General features: G+C 44.2%; 1 protein-coding gene across 1 annotated transcript in view; it reads left to right on the forward strand.

The window, feature by feature from the left end:
- DHX8 (DEAH-box helicase 8) overlaps positions 1 to 16,616 on the forward strand; it is a 959,075-nt gene that overhangs the window by 51,864 nt on the left and 890,595 nt on the right. The window lies entirely within an intron of this gene.

The following is a 16,616-nucleotide window of genomic DNA, read 5'->3' on the forward strand; positions in this document are numbered from 1 at the left end:
CCCCTTAATTTTGTTTTGAGTTGAGTTGGAATGGAGGTAATCTGTCTGTATTTGGGGTAAAGGTGAGGGGTGTCATTAAATGTTTTGGTGCGATTTGTGGAGAGTTTAGGAATGAAGTATGGATAGGTGGTTGGAACAGAGTTGGAGAGATGTTGAGAGCTATTATAGAGTCATGATAGGAGGAGAGATGGCTCATTAGAAAGGAATAAGACAGTAAGCTTTGCATGTCTCCTCGTGGGAGGATTTCAGTATATTGGAGTATTATTGATTCTTGTTAGGGTGCATGTCTCCTCGTGGGAGGATTTCAGTATATTGGAGTATTATTGATTCTTGTTAGGGTGCATGATTAAGTAAAGGGATGTGTATTCCATTGATGACAGGTAGTGGGGAAGTGAGAATCGAGGAAGAAGCAAGAAGTTACAGGGCTGTAGGATATTTACTGCTGGCAGAGTCTGAAAGCTGATAGAAGGTAGGGTGGAAGAAAGTATTCTCTGAAGGAAGAGAGGTTGGTTGTAACTTCTATGTTTCTGAAATGTAAGAAATAGAGGAGTGTGAAAGGATAGAGTATGAAGATACAGTTAAGATAGGAAGTAGTGAGGGTTTATTTTGGAAAAGCAGAAGTTGAAAAATAGACTAATGGGTACTGTTGTGGAGGGGTTTGAGTATGAATGGATATAATGCATAGCAGTATGGGAGGGAGAAAAGTTGTTGGGAATTATGCTAAATGTTCAATAGAATTTGCGAAATAGGGACAAAAAAACAGGAGTGTTTGATAATAGTAAAGTTGTTTGGGGAGGGTTAGGATATGGGTGTCGCAGTTGAAATTTGTATGTGGGAAGTATAGTGGTAGAATGAAAGGGGGTGGATGGGAATTGGGGGTTGTGAAGCTAAGCATAGTAGGCTTCCCACCCTCAGCTCAATTATTATAGAGACCAGTTAGTTTATAGCTAGTACTAAGAAGTTAACCTGTTCTACTTTGTGCCTCCTTGATGTCCTTCAAGGATGCATCTGCAGTCATCACATATGGGTTGTCCTGCCTCAGGCAGCCCTTCGGTCGGCCGGATTCCAAAGTCTGGGTCTGGCCTCGGCTGATGTCACACTTTCCCCGACGTCAGAGCGTCTGGGGTATAAAAGCATCAGCCGATGCCATTTTCCTCAGTCTTTCTTGCCGCGTGGTGCCCGAAGCAGAAGCAGTTCGCAAGTGCCGGTCGGCCAGCACCTGTGATTCAGCTACCGAAGACTTCGAAAAAGCTAAGTACCCCGTTGGGGACTCTTTCTTGCCTCAGCCGATGTCAGATAAAGTTAATAATTGTTTAACCTGTGGGAAACCAATACCTCATAAGGATTTCCACTCTTACTGCCTCCCCTGCCTAGGCCCAGACCACGACGTCTCGGCCTGTTCAGCCTGTGCTTCCTTCAACCGACGAACTCTTAGACGTCGGTCGGAGTTTGCAGAGGAATTCTTTGGGGCTAGTTTTGCTTACAAGATGCCGTCGGAGACTCCGACTTCGCATTTAGTTAAGAAACGGAAGGACAAGGACCGACACACGCGGGCCGCAGTTTCGGCTGAAACCACGGTCAGGCCTACCGTGAGAGTGTCTGTCTCGGCTGAAACCGAGTCCTTGGTACTTCCGATTACCGAAACCGCACAACCGACTACCTCGGCCCCGGAGGCCCCAGCTGAGTCGGTTATTGAATTACCTTCTGAAACTGGTGTCCAGGAACCTTCCGACACCATTCCTTTAGACAAGTCTACTCCTACACGTGGTGCAGCCAGACCTCCTGCATCCATGTCCATTAAGGCTTTCTCTAGGGCCAAAGCTGCTAAACTTACTAAAGCTTTGCCTCCCAAGGTTACCTCTCGGAGACCTTCTACTGGCTCACAGATTCTTAGCTTAGCAGAGGATCTTATCTCCTTAATTAGAAGTTCTCAACCTCATCTGGACAGGGGCTCTCAACCACCTCCAGACAAAAGGCCCAGGGTTGAGCCCTCTGACCCCCACTCCTCAGATGAGTCCACTGATGGCTCTACTCTGTCAGACCACCAGGAGGAGGCTTATTCGGCCTACGAGGATTCTGATGCTGAAGAATCTATTCCCTCGGCCTCCCCTCCTAAAGAGTTTTCCTTTGGAGAGACATTACACTCTTATGAGAGAACATTTTCAATGGCAGGGTCAGGAATTCTCTGATTCTAGAAAGAGATTAAGGACCTTTTTACATTTACCTCAGCATAGGCCTTTAGCTATACCTCCTGTTTTGAATGTTATTGATGATGTGTACTCTGATGCTAGTACAGCCCCTGACTCTCTCCCTCCGGCTCCTGCCAAACCTGATAGGTACTACAGGGTCCCGGATTCAAATCTACACCTGTACAAGGCCCACTCTGCTGATCCAGAAACTATTTCCCAGGGCCCAAAAGGGGTTGCAGCTGCCACTGCTAGAAATCCTCTACCCTCTGAAAGGGAGTCCAGAGCTTTAGAAAGATGGGGTAAGAAAGTGTATACTTCTGCAACTCTTTCCATGAGGGCATTAAATTGTCAATTTCATATGATACAGTACCAAGAGTATTTGTTAGATGAATTGCATAAGAAACTGTCTTCTTCTGAACCCCTTGATTGCAAATCCCTTCAGGATCTGGTACATAACTCCCAGCAGGTTAGTAACCATTTTTTGCAGTGTGGTTATGATGCATTGGAAGCTTCATGTAGGTCAGCTATGACAGGTGCAGTCATACGTAGGCATGCCTGGCTGAAGGAACAATCTCTGCCAGACCATGTTAAAGCTAAGCTTTTGGATGCTCCTGTGAAAAAGCAAAAATTATTTGGTTCCACGGCTCAAGAGGTCTTAAAGAAATTTGAAGAAAAGGCAAAATCTGTGCAAACAGTCAAAGACTTTCTGCAAGTCCAACCACCAAGATTCAGCAGAAATTGGCCTACTAAGAATTGGTCCTTTCCGGACTCAGACAGATCTCAGAGAGGCAGGAATAGGCGTGCCAGAGGTAGAGGGCAAGCTAGAGGCTCCTACAGAGGCCGTCAGTGGCAGCCTCCCAACCAGAGAGGTAGTGCAGGTACTACAACTGCTACACCAGGACAGACTCAATGACTCAATTAGAAGCACCTTTGGGCGGAAAGCTTTCTTTATTTTCAAAAAATTGGCACAGCATTACAAGGGACACATGGATACTGCAAATAATAGACAAAGGATACAGGTTCCATTTCCACACATTGCCAAAAAGAAAAGGCATGCCAGACCTGCCACCAAATCAGAGGGCAGAGGCTTTGAAACAAATTTCCAACTTAATACAAATGAAAGCTATAGAAAAGGTACCTCTTTCAGAACAAGGCCAAGGATTTTACTCCAGATTATTCCTTGTTCCAAGAAAAGAAAATCAATGGAGGCCTATTCTCGACTTGTCCGCACTGAATACTTACCTCATTGTGCCAAAATTCAAAATGCTGACTCTACAGCAACTCCTTCCCATGCTGGGCTAGGGGTCTTGGCTGGTGACTCTAGACCTCAAGGAGGCATACCTGCATGTCCCTATCAGACAAAGTTGCAGAAGACACCTCAGATTTCTTGCAGGGTCAGAGCATTATCAATTCACAGCATTGCCCTTTGGCTTATCTACTGCGCCCAGAGTATTCACGAAATGCCTGGCATCAGTAATTACACACTGCAGACTTCAGGGGATTCAAATTTACCCATATCTGGACGACTGCCTTATACAAGCGGGCAGCAAGCAAACTTTGTTAAAGGACTTGGATTATGTCATCCACCTACTGCAGGCCTTGGGATATACAGTCAACATCCACAAATCAAGACTTGTTCCATCCCAAAGAATAACTTTTCTGGGTGCGGATCTAGACACAACCACCCAAATGGCCTTTCTCACAGAAGAAAAACAAAAACAACTACCGGATTACTTCAAGAATCTGACAAGACAAACTCAGCTGACTGCAAGGAAAATCCTGCATTCCCTGGGTTACATGACATCTTGCATTCTTCTGATCCCACAAGCAAGGCTGCATATGAGAAAATTACAATGGTACCTAAGGAGTTTATGGCCTCAGCACAGTCACAGCTTAGAAATGTTGATCCCACTCATTCCATGCCTCCAAAAGGAATTTCTGTGGTGGGCTCAAGCCTGCCAGTCGAACAGCGGGTTGCCCTTCAGCAAGCCAAGAGCCAACCAAACCATCACTACGGATGCTTCAGACCAAGGTTGGGGAGTACACATGTAGGGCAGATGTATCCAGGGGCTATGGTCACAAAGAGAGCTGTGCATGCACATAAACCAAAAGGAAATGCTGGCAGTGATACAAGCAATCGAGGCCTTCAAACCTTTTCTTCATCAAGGCCACCTACTCATAAGGACAGACAACACCACAGTTATGTGGTACATAAACAAGCAAGGAGGCACCCATTCCTACCATCTTTGCAGACTGGCAATGAATCTATGGGAACTTTCCTTGAAACTCAATATACAGCTGCAGTCCCAGTTCGTGCCAGGGAAAGACAATATACTGGCAGACAGCTTAAGCAGAAATATCATGGATGCACACGAATGGATGCTGCACCCAGACATCTTCTTACTCATAACACAATCATGGGGAAGGCCGGAAATAAATTTGTTCGCCTCCCCACACAATCATCAACTGAAGAAATTCTGCTCAAGGACATACCACCCACAAGCATGGAAAGTGGACGCTCTCCCTTTCAGCTGGAAAGCTCTAACAGTGTATGCTTTTCCACCTCTCCCATTAATGACCAAGGTCTTACTGAAGATCAGGACAGAGCAGCCCAGAGTGATTCTGATAGCTCCTAACTGGCCAAGACAGCACTGGTACCCACTGTTAAAGAGCATGTCACAGATGAAACCGTGGCCTCTCCCCCTATGGCCACTTCTACTGACGAAGCACAATTTCAAGACTCTGCATTCCAACCTGAAAACCTTGCAGCTAACTGCCTGGAAAATACCATGACTCCTCCTCAGGATAAGCTATCCCAGAGAGTGAAGGATATTATTATGGAAGCTCGACGGCCTTCCACAAGGAAGGCATATTCAGCAAAATGGAAAAGATTTCACACTTGGAACACAGCAAAGGGCCTAGATGTGACAGTGATGAGCATGGTACATATACTGGAATATTTGGCAGAATTGTTCCACAACGGCCTTTCTTACTCTTCCATTAAGATACATGCCTCAGCAATTTCAGCAGAATACAATGTTAATCCACCTGTCTTCTCTCATCCTCTCCTGAGACAGTTTCTAAGAGGAATCAAAAACATCAATCCTCCAAGGAAACCACCTCTACCTACTTGGGACCTTAACTTCGTGTTGGAAAAACTAACACTTCCTCCCTTTGAACCAGCAGCATCTGCAGATCTACAGTTTCTGTCTTGGAAAACTGCCTTCCTTCTGGCCATAACCTCAGCAAGAAGAGTAGCTGAGTTACAAGCTCTAATGGCAGTACAGCCATTTCTTATCTTTCATCAGGACAGAGTTTCATTGAGAACCAATCCTACATTTATGCCAAAGGTGGTATCCAGGGTATCTTTGAACCAAGCTATTCACTTGCCTACATTCTTCCCACAACCACAAAATAAAGGGAGAAACTTCTGCACACCCTGGACATACACAGACAGTTGCGCTACTACTTGGACAGAACTAAAAGTTACAGAAAGACTGACCAGCTGTTTGTAGCATATGCTGCTGGGGCACAAGGAAAAGCAATTTCCAAACAGACAGTTACAAAATGGATAGGAAATTGCATTCGTTTTTGTTACTCCTTTCATGGAAAAACTGTGCCAGCTGACATTAGACCTCATTCCACGAGAGCCACAGCCACCACCACAGCCTTCCTAAGAGGGTGGCTACCAAGGACATTTTAGAAGCTGCTACATGGAGCTCCGTGCATACATTTGCCAAGCATTACAATTTACCTTTATACTCCAGATCCAGAGCAGGCTTTGCTACGGCAGTCCTGCAGGGTATCTTAGCTACACCATCCTTTACTTAGTACCTCCACCCCCACATTGGCTATGGTATTCTACCCATATGTGATGACTGCAGATGCATCCTTGAAGGACATAGTACAGTTTTGTACCTACCATAAATGTAGATGTCAGATAGGTATGCATCTGCAGTCAGGTTTACCCTCCCTCCTTCCTCTCTGTGGTATACTTCTTGGGTACTTACCCCTCTTATAGCTAGCTGGGGGGATCTATTATGGTGTATTTGTTTTTATAGTACTGTGCATGTTTGGATTTGTTTTTGCAATGCATATCTCCAAATTTTAGCCTTCCTTAGAGGGCACCTGGCATCTGGGGCAAGAAAAACTGAGGAAAATGGCGTCGGCTGATGCTTTTATACCCCAGACGCTCTGACGTCGGGGAAAGTGCGACATCAGTCGAGGCCAGACCCAGACTTTGGAATCCGGCCGACCGAAGGGCTGCCTGAGGCAGGACAACCCATATGTGATGACTGCAGATGCATACCTATCTGACATCTACATTTATGGTAGGTACAAAACTGTACTTTTTCTTTAATTTAGTGAATGCAGAAACCATGAAGCTAGGGAGTTTTTAACTGATCAGAAGAAAGGACAAATCTCTTCCTTCCTGCTAGTTAAATGGCTCAATAGTTCTCTTAATGTGGCCTTCACTTGTTCTCCAATGGTAAACATTTATAATATATAAGCCAAAAATGCTTTTGGTACAACTGGAAAAGTCCGTTTATGTTTTAACTCTTCCCTTTTGCACTCCTTATTATAACAAACCACAGTAGTCACTGCAGTGTATCTTTCAAATAATTATGATTTATGTAAACGGGTCATCAGCAACAGTAAATTGTTTTCTTGGTTTTCATACCTCCCACAGAACTTGATATTTAACATGTTCAGTGTTGCAGTCTTGACATTCCTACCAGAAGCCCAATAGCAAGTCTGACTTGCGGTGCTGTGCAACCCCCCCCCGCTTTGTTTTCCTAATTCCTATTCAGATGTTAGCACATCAGTAGTATGAGGAATTTGTTGCTTAAGGCCATCTTCAGACCCTTCTTGCCACATTCCCAAGCTACGTGCTTTATGAGATTTAGATAAACAACTCAGTGGGGAGAGCTTTCTGTTTCTAGTTTGCATTAGTAGTTCTTGCAAATGCTTAACAGTGAAATTGAAAAGGTCAGTAACTCCCTTGAGAGTAGGAAGCAAGTCATACACAAGATTTTAATTCTTAATGTTTGTTCTGTGTAGATCTGGAGCATAACATGCACAGGACAGCTGCCCACATTATGCCTGATTCAGCCCAAGGACAATTCAGTGCTGCATAGAAGACTTGTCTAGCTTAGTGGAAACTGTACACTTGGTTCCAATCCATGTTGGTCCTGGCCAAGTCCTTCTCGTGACATTTTTCCAAGCTTGAACTCGTGGAGGAGCACTTTAAGGAGAAATGAAAGGAAAACCGAAAGCCATTCAGAGCCCAAGGTTTCCGTAGGCCCGTGAACACTGAGATTAGAGTGTTTTTATAGACACAATACTTGGTTTGTTACAATCAAAACTTCTGAATGATGTCTTTGGGGACTGATACTGTCTTAGGATCATAGGAGATTACTAGGTTAATGGCTCTGAGACCCTTACAAGCCTAGCCAAGAGGTTATCCCCAAAAAGAAACCTCAATCAGCACCTGTCGCCCCTGTCATTGAGGCACACAGGTGGCACCCCTGCGACAAATTTGTGGTTGCCCATCGACTTATCAAGGTTGCACTTGAAGAGGGTCAACGACATACTTTGTTTGACGTGTATAGGGAGTCTATTCCAGAGATGGGGCTGCCTCTGGGAGACTTAACCTGTCTCTCCAGAAGGTTTTGTTAATGTCACATATTGGATTTAGGCCTTATGATTGGGTAATGTCTGAGGAGTTGGACTTACGGATATAGAGCATCTCTAGTAGAGCAGGGTCTGAGTTTGCCTTGTAGGAGAGATACAGATCACCTCTGAGCAATCTGTACGATACAGACTAGAGTGATAGTGATTTCAACCTGTCCACATAGGACAGATGTTGGAGGTCATGGATTCTCTCTGTGAGGTATTTCTGTGGACTTTCCAGTTGGTGCAGGTGTTTGGAGAGGTACATACCAAATGGGATGTTGTACTCTATTATAAGCCTAATGAAGGAGGAGTACAGAAAGGTAATTTCCTTTTTTCTGGATACCATCCATTTACTTATGAAATGAACCAAATAAAAGGCTTTTCTGACCACTGCTTCTACATGATGGTCAAATGTGAGATTGTTGTCAACTTGTGTACCCAGGTCTCTCACCACAGGTTGTGTGCTTAGGGGTTGCCGCTAAGGTGGTAATCAGTAGGGGCCATGTTTTTGCTGAATGGTATGATAATACATTTTTTGCATTAATTTAAGGCCATGACTTTGGCACTAGTCATTTTTTGTTGCTGTGAGACTATCTTGAAGTATGTTAACATCATTTGAGGAGTCAGTGACAGCACCCAACTTCGTCCGCAAACTTGGTCAGCCACAGGCCTTTTGTCTTTGCCTGGACCTCTGAGAAGTAGATGCCAAACAATAGGGGTCCCAGGACAGATCCCTGGGGGACACCACTAGTGACAGGTGTGTAGTCGGAGGTAGTGGCACCTATTTTGACCTTGTGGTTCCTATCAGTGAGCCAGTTGGCCACCCACCTGATTGAGATAGTGATTTATGCCAAGTTCTGTTAGCTTTTCGATGATGCTCGAGTGGATGATTGTGTCAAAGGCTTTGGCCTAGTCAAGGTAAGCTGTATGTACTGACTTTCCCTCATCCAGTGCCTTGGTTCAGCAGGCAAGATCTGCCCTTGATGAATCTGAACTGGGTGGGGTCAAGTGCTTGGCCTATGTCCTTGTTCATGAGGTCTGTAATAATATGCTCCATGGCCTTACAGATCAGACTTGTCAAGCTAATGGGGTGATAGTTTCCAGGGTTAGTAGTGGCAACACCTTTGTGCTGGATGACAGTGGCAGTTCTCCAGTCTGTTGGAATGAAGCCTGTACTTAGGCTGTGGTTGAATAGCGCTCAATGGCGAGGCTAGTTCTTGCTGGAGATGTTGCAGAATGCAACCTGGGATACTATAAAGTCCCATGGAAGCTGTGTTCTTTGGTTTGGATTGGGCCTTTAACACTTGATCTGTGGAGATGTGAAGTGCGGGCAAGTATCGGGGATGTTGAATAGGCCTTTGGGGGGGACGGGGTGAAGTTTGCACTGAACCTGTCTTCTAGCAGGTTGGCTAAGTCAACAGGATCAGTGTAAGTGGTACTGTTAAAAACTAATTCAGAACAAACCTGGGTTTTGCCATGGAGGTTTCTGACATAACTGAAAAAGGCTTTGTGGTTAGCCTTTGTTTTCGGAGGCTAGTTTCAATTCATAATTGGCTTTGAAGGTTTTCACTAGTGATCTAATTTGCTTGTTGAGGCTAAGGAGGGAGTTTTTCTAATTGGGAATTTGTGACGTTTTACCCTTGGACAACAGTTTCTTCCCTTTGTTGAAAAGCCTATTGATAGAGGATGTCCACTACATAGGTTTGTGTTTCCTTGAGGAGCAGGTTTTAGTTTTGTTTGGTATGGCTAAGTCCATGCAGTTGTACAGGTGCTTGTATATTGCAGATACAGCTTGTATACAGCAATAACTAGAGATGGAAGATAATAGAATGGGAAGAGGCCACAAAGACACTTGGACTGCAGGCTAGAGACTGCCTTCCTTATCGGAGAGGAACACCAGCGCATAGGCAAAGAAAAAGCAATAGTGGAATCCTAAGTGAAATACCTACACTGGTAGATGTTTTAGTTGAAATGTACAATGGAAACTGCCATTAAAGGGATAATAAGTAGGACTTGCAAAATATTGCATGATAACTACAAGAACTAATTAGAGGAGGTTAAGAAAAGGTTGGGAGGAGATTGGATAAGCAGTTCACAGGGAAGCAATGGAATGATGTATGTATGGCTCCCAAATATGTAACAAAGTACAGAAGATTTAGGATTTTTGCTTGGAAGGGTTTGTATAGGTATTTTTATACCCAGAGCAGACTCCAAAGATTTTTCCTCAGATAGATGACAAATGTTGGAGCTAACCGGGAACATATCTTTTGGGAGAGTAATGAGTTGTCAGAAGTTAAAATTTCCCTACAGAGCATTCTGCCAGAAATATTGGGTGAGCAAATAGGTTTAACTAAATAAATGTTTTTTGAACTGGGATACAGGATTTTAATTGCTTAGACATAGTAAGGCCTTATTAAGTGTAATTCTGGTGACTGCCAAAAAAGCAGTTAGTAGAAAATGGTTCATAGGTTGGTACTAGGCTGTCGGCCCTACAAGCCTAGCCATAACAATTCCCTGGCTATTACTTCCCCGGTCCCCTGTCTAACAGGGCAATTGAAGTGATCCCTGGGGTGAATTTCCTGTCTCCCATCCAATCATCAAGGTTCTTTTTGAAGAGGGCCAAAGAGGCGCTCAGCTTGACATGTATGGGGAGTCTCTGGGTCAGGAATCTATCCCTCCAGCATGTTTTGTTCCTTGTGATGACCAGGTTTAGATCCCTGGAGCGTGTGGCTCTGAGGGATTGGGATTTCTTTAAGTGTAGCATGTCCAACAGCTCTGAGTTTGACATGGCCTTGTATGTTAAGCAGAGATTGCCTCTGAGCAGGCAATACGCGACAGAGTATAGCTGAAGTTTTTTTTAGATGGTCAGCATAGGGCATCTGTTTTAGGCTTGTGATTCTTTTAGTGAGGTATTTCTGTGGTCTTTCCAGTTGTTGCAGATGTCTTGTGAGGTACATACCAAACGGGGCATTGTACTCTATAATGGGTCTAATGAGGGATGAGTACAGTGGGACAATGACCTCCTTTTTTTCTGAATGAAAAGCCCTTAATGATGAGGTATGCCACATAGAAGGATTTCCTGACTGTTGTGGCGATGTGGTTATTAAAGGTGAGACCACTGTCCACTTGTATCCCTAAGTCCCTTATCACACTTTAGGTGTTTAGTATACTGCCACTTATGTGGTAATTCATGGGTACATGGTTTTTCCCAAAGGGGATAACTATACATTTCTTGGCATTGAGCTTGAGCCCATGGCTCTTGCACCAAGCATCTGTTTCTGTAAAGCCCTTTTGTAGAATATCCACATCATTTGGGGATTCAATAATGGCTCCCAGTTTGCAGTCATCTGCAGACTTTGTTAGCCAGAGTCCCTTAGTGCTGGCCTGTACTTCAGAGAAGTAGATGCCAAACAAGAGTGGTCCCAGGACTGAACCCTGAGGTACTCCACTGGATTTTGAGTCGGTTACTTTTACAGTGTGGGTTCTGTCAGTAAGCCAGTTGGCAACCCAACAAGTGACGTAGGGATTAATGCCCAGCTTAGTAAGTTTATCTGTAATTCCAGAGTGGTGGATGGTGTTGAAGGCCTTGGCGAGGTCCAGATAGGCTGTGTGGATTGCCTTGCCCTCATCCACAGCTCTGGATACTGATTCGAAGAAGTCACTCAGGTTGAGGAGACAAGATTGGCCCTTTACAAAACCAAACTGGGTGGGGTCCAGTGTTTGAAGGTTGCCAGTTGTCTGTCTTTGTTTATAAGTTCCATGATAATGCGTTCCATGGCTTTGCAGATCAGGCTCGTCAGACAGGGACTATAGTTCCCTGGATCCAAGGTGGATCCCCCCTTGTGGAGTGGGATAACTGTAGCTGTGCTCCACTCATTAGGCACAAAGCCTGAGGTGAGGCCATGATTAAACATGACACTTAGGTGAGGTGCCAGTTCATTTTGTAGTTCATGTAGTACTTAGCCCAGGATCTCATCTGGCCCTATGGATGCTGTATTCTTAGCTTTGGAGAGTGCGTTTTTTACCTGTGTGGCCGTAATTACTGGAATTTGGCAATCTTTTAATGTTGAGCTGGGTCCTTTAGGGAGTGAGGGGGGGTGAAGTCGGCACTGAATCGATCTGCCAGGATATTGGCAATATCCTTGGGATCAGTATATTTAATGCCATTCTGTTGTAGCTCAGAACAGATCTGAGCATTGCCATTTAGATTCTTGACATAACTATAGAATGCCTTGTGGTTGTCCTTGGAATCTTTGGCAATTTTATTTTCGTAATTAGCTTTGGAGAATTTTATGATTTTATGAGGGATGTCAGCTTTTTACTGAGGCTGGTAAGGGAGTATTTTGCATCCTGGGATTTTCCTCTTTCCTGCAACAGTTTCTTCCTTCTGTTGTATAGTTTGTTTATGGCAGGGGATCACCAGATTGGCTTCTTTTTTTTTTTGGAGGAGAGCATCTTGGTTCTATTTGGAATGGCACGATTCATGCATGAGTGGATGTGCTCGTACAGTGCCTTAGTGCAGGATTCAGCAGTGGAACTTTCAGTTTCCTTCTGCATGGGTGTCATGAAGTTTGCCACTTCTGACTTGAGTAGCATGAAGTTGGCTTTGGAGAAGTTTTTTATGGAGGTTTCCCTACTGGGGGTTGAGAGTGGGATGTGGACGTCAAGGGTGATTAGCTTATGGTCAGACCTGACCAATGAGGGAGTGACCACTGGCGTAGAGCATCGATCTCCCATGTTGGTAATGACCAGGTCTAGGATATTTGAGCCAGGGCATTGGAATTTATGAATTCCAAGAACCATTGGGCTAAGGTGTTGGTGCCCGAATAGTTTTCCCAATTAATGGCAGGGTAGTTGAAATCGCCCAGTATTAGGATGTTTGGTTGTATCTTAATATTTTCCAGTATGTTTAGAAAGGTGTAGTGAGAATCTTTGGGCATGGTGGGGGATCTGTAGCAAGCTACAATTTGGATTGCAGTCTTACCTAATATTAGTTGTACCTGTAGAATTTCAGATGCATTGTGTTGGGCAACTAGCCTGGAGATGTGAATATCCTTGGTGAATATGGACACTCCTCTGCCTTTAGTGTTTCGGTCCTGGTTTGGTGACCGAAAAATGTGGCAAGAGTTGTAGCCTGGTATTGCAGGGGTGCTCTCTGGAGCCTTGAACCAGGTCTCAGTTACTGCACAGATATCGATGTTCTTCATTTTTAAAAGTGCCTAGAGAGTGCATTTTGATGTTTAGACTTCTAGCATTGAGTAGCATTACCTTCAGATTTTGCATGCTTATATCTGTAACGGTGGTGGTTTTGTCAGTCTGAAGAAGTTGGTGCAGGACGCTGACGAAAAGCAGTATCGTGGTGCTTAATAAAATTGAAGTTGTTCGTTTATTGGCATCTTTGCTTATCCCTTTGGAATTTAAAAAGACCTGCTTCAGTGAGTTTGGCTATCTGGCTGAGTTTATCTTTGACTGTGCTTATTGGAGGTGTTTAGTTCTGCTGCTTGGAATTAGGAACTGTGTTGGCTTAGTAGCAGCTTGTTGTTTTTGCCTTTGACTTCCAGAACAAGCATACGTGTGTTTGGGAGGCGTTTAGACCTGCTGTTTGGCATCAGGAGCTGTGCTGGTTTAGTAGCAGTTTGTTTTTTCTTGCCTTTGATCTTCAGTTGTTTTTTGTGATGCCCAGCTCTACCCCAGACAGTCAGGACAATATGGAACAGAGTGATCTTACTATGCTTATTAATTTGCTCACTCAGAAAGTTGATATTCTGTCTCAACAATTGGATGTGATGTCTGAAATTTAGTAACCGTGCAGCGGGTGGATTTCAAAGGGTTTACAGCTCCCTAGTCCAGACCATTTTGGGTTTCAAGTACTGTTACCACATAATAGTGAAGCAGGTTCCAGGATGGATGACCCAGGAGCCCCAGGCACTGGATCAAGCCAGGGGTTGGGAGGAGTCGACATCAGGCCATCTGATGGAACCTTGAATGGCGAAAGAGGAGTCGTACTACCATCTTTTAATCCCCCAGAGGGGAGGGGCAAAGCAATGTTCATTTTAACTTGAACCAATGGTTGAGTCGACCATTCCAGCTGTCTACCGACTATGGACCCGCCGGTCCAGTATCCAACACACCCGAAGGCAATGACCTTTCTTCTAAACTCAATGCCTTTGACCAGAAATTAGTTAAGAAAATTGCAACTGGAAGTTTCTTATTCTGGAGAGTGTCGGCGTGTGAAGATAGTACCCAAGGGGCTGCGTTCTTGGTAGTATCCCATGGGTTTAGAGGAGGGATCTAAGTTCCATGCGGACCTCCTCACTATGTTTGATAGGCATGGATCTGAATTGATTGACCTTATTAGTACACACTACCAGGAAGCAATCTCTTCTCTAACTAGAGTAATTGCGGACTTGGATGAGGTTATTAAGTCCGACAATAATTTCCCTAGATATAAATTTGACTATGAGAGGGTATACTCCAGTATTGATGAGTATATTTCCAAAATTACCCCAACCAAGATTAAAAAATTACATTGAGATATCAAGGCTTACAGAGAGGGGGTAGCTTACCCTAAACCTCCTAAATCGCAAGGCAACTTTAAGGGGCGAGAAGGCGGAGTTCTTGCCCCTTCGAATGGCCCTAATATTTCCATGAATCTTGGATCTTTGCCGAGTAGTTCAGTACCGGAGGAAGAGACTGGTGATAGGAGGGTTGGATATGCCAACCCCGAGGGAAGACGTGAGCCAGTGACTCCGACTAGCCATTCGGGGAACCCTAGTTCTGGTTTGGATGGGGCAAATTTTCGGGATCCAGCCTCTTCTCCCTGACAGGCTTCGAACCAGAAGACCAGGTTCAGATACAGGACAAGGAGGAATCAAATGCGAGTGGAGTAGGGTGCCCCGGCCCTGAGCAGACCACATTTGAAGTCATTTCCAACTCGGGGATGGACTTTCATATTTATAATTTTTCTCATTTCAAGTTTACCCAGACATTAGTGGATTTCCTGGCTAAAGGAATTTCTTATGTTTCATGTAGAAGAGCCTGTGTGGCCAGATCCATTTTGGATCTTAAATTGTTTGTCAGGAAATTAAACTTATGTTTGTTGATGAGGGACCATGAGTACCAAAAGAATACTTTTCATGTACCTAGTACATACAATCCACCTATCCACCCTATGTTGGGGGCATTTGAGCAAATGTGTGATTTGGATTTTCGACATTTGCTCCAGTCTAGGTCTGTGATGCATTTTAACATTACCAAAGAAGAAAGGGTGGATTTTAATGAATTATGTGCCTCTTCAGTCAGAATTATGCAACCCGACAAGGGAGGCGGCCTGGTTGCAATGGACATAGATGATTATAACAACAGAATGTCAGCAATTTTGTCTTCTAAAACTTATCAAGAGGTGTCCAAGAATGAGTTGAATGGAAATCTGGCAAGAGTTCGGTCTTGCTATGAAGACATGTTTATTAATGAATCCATTGACCAGGAAATTTTCAACTTCATTTAATGTGCATTGCCTCGAGTACCTCTTTTGTTCGGGAACCCGAAAATCCACAAAAACATTAGAGACCCTCCCATGCGCCAGTTGGTGAGCGCTAGAGGGAGTGTAACATACGCAGCAGCCAAAGTTGTGGACCACATTCTAAAAAAATATGTGGCTAGTGAATTATATATTTCTAAAGATTCCTGGTCCTTTTTGGGGAAGGTGAAAAACATTTCGTACAGTCCTGATTACCACTTTCTGACAGTAGATGTTGTCGACCTGTACTCATCCATTCCACATGATGTAGCGGTGGAATGGATTGAGTTGGAAATTACCACAAAGCAGGCACCAGCGAGTGAAACTTCAATGGTAAAAGACCTATTGGACATCATTTTAACATGTAACTACTTCTCCTTCAACTATAGATGGTTCCATCAGTTAGTTGGAGTACCCATGGGCTCACCATGTGGGGCGAGTGTGGCCAACTTGGTCATGGCCCATTGGGAGAAGGAATTCGTGTTTACTAATTCTATCTTCCTAGAATGAGTATCCTTGTATACCCATTTCTTGGACGACATTTGTATCATTCTCAAGGGTGTCTCTTCGGTGGCCAATGACCTGGCGGAGATGTTCAACAAGTCCACGGATTTTTTGAAGTTTACCTCTAGTTTTGATACAGACAGAATAGCATACCTAGATGTGGAATTATTCAAGGACAACAACCAGAACCAGTTTTTAGGCAAAATTCATCGCAAGCCCACTTTTTCCAATTTCTTATTTGCACTTCGATAGTGAACATCCGGCCTTCCAGAAGAGATCAATAGTAAAAGGCCAATTTGTGAGGGCGGCCAGAATGGTCTCGAGAGATGGTGACTTCCAGGAAGAGTGCTGGTTCATATCGAATTTGTTTTTATGTCGGGGCTACCCTGAGGAGTTGGTTGTGGATTTGTGTCTAGAGGTTAGATCCAAAAGGGAAATGGGCTATTTTCAACCCATTTTGAGTCACTTTGTCCCAGAGAATAGCTACCCCAGGGGTGACAGCCAACTTAGAGGTGTATACCATTGCAGTTTCATTACTACCTTTAGCATGGATGCTAGAGCTATAGCGTCCATCATCCAGAAAAATTGGGGTTTGTTGCCAACTGAACTAACAGGTCCCAATAATTTAGGGCCGGCCCCAAAGATTACATTTAGGAGGGGTCTGAATATCAAGAACATGTTAGAAAGGAAAGGTGGCAACATGACTCCAAGAGCTGGCATGTATAAGT

Source organism: Protopterus annectens, chromosome 13.part0 (genome assembly GCF_019279795.1).
Source record: "Protopterus annectens isolate FY-2018-M chromosome 13.part0, PAN1.0, whole genome shotgun sequence".
NCBI classification, from domain to species: Eukaryota; Metazoa; Chordata; order Ceratodontiformes; family Protopteridae; genus Protopterus; species Protopterus annectens.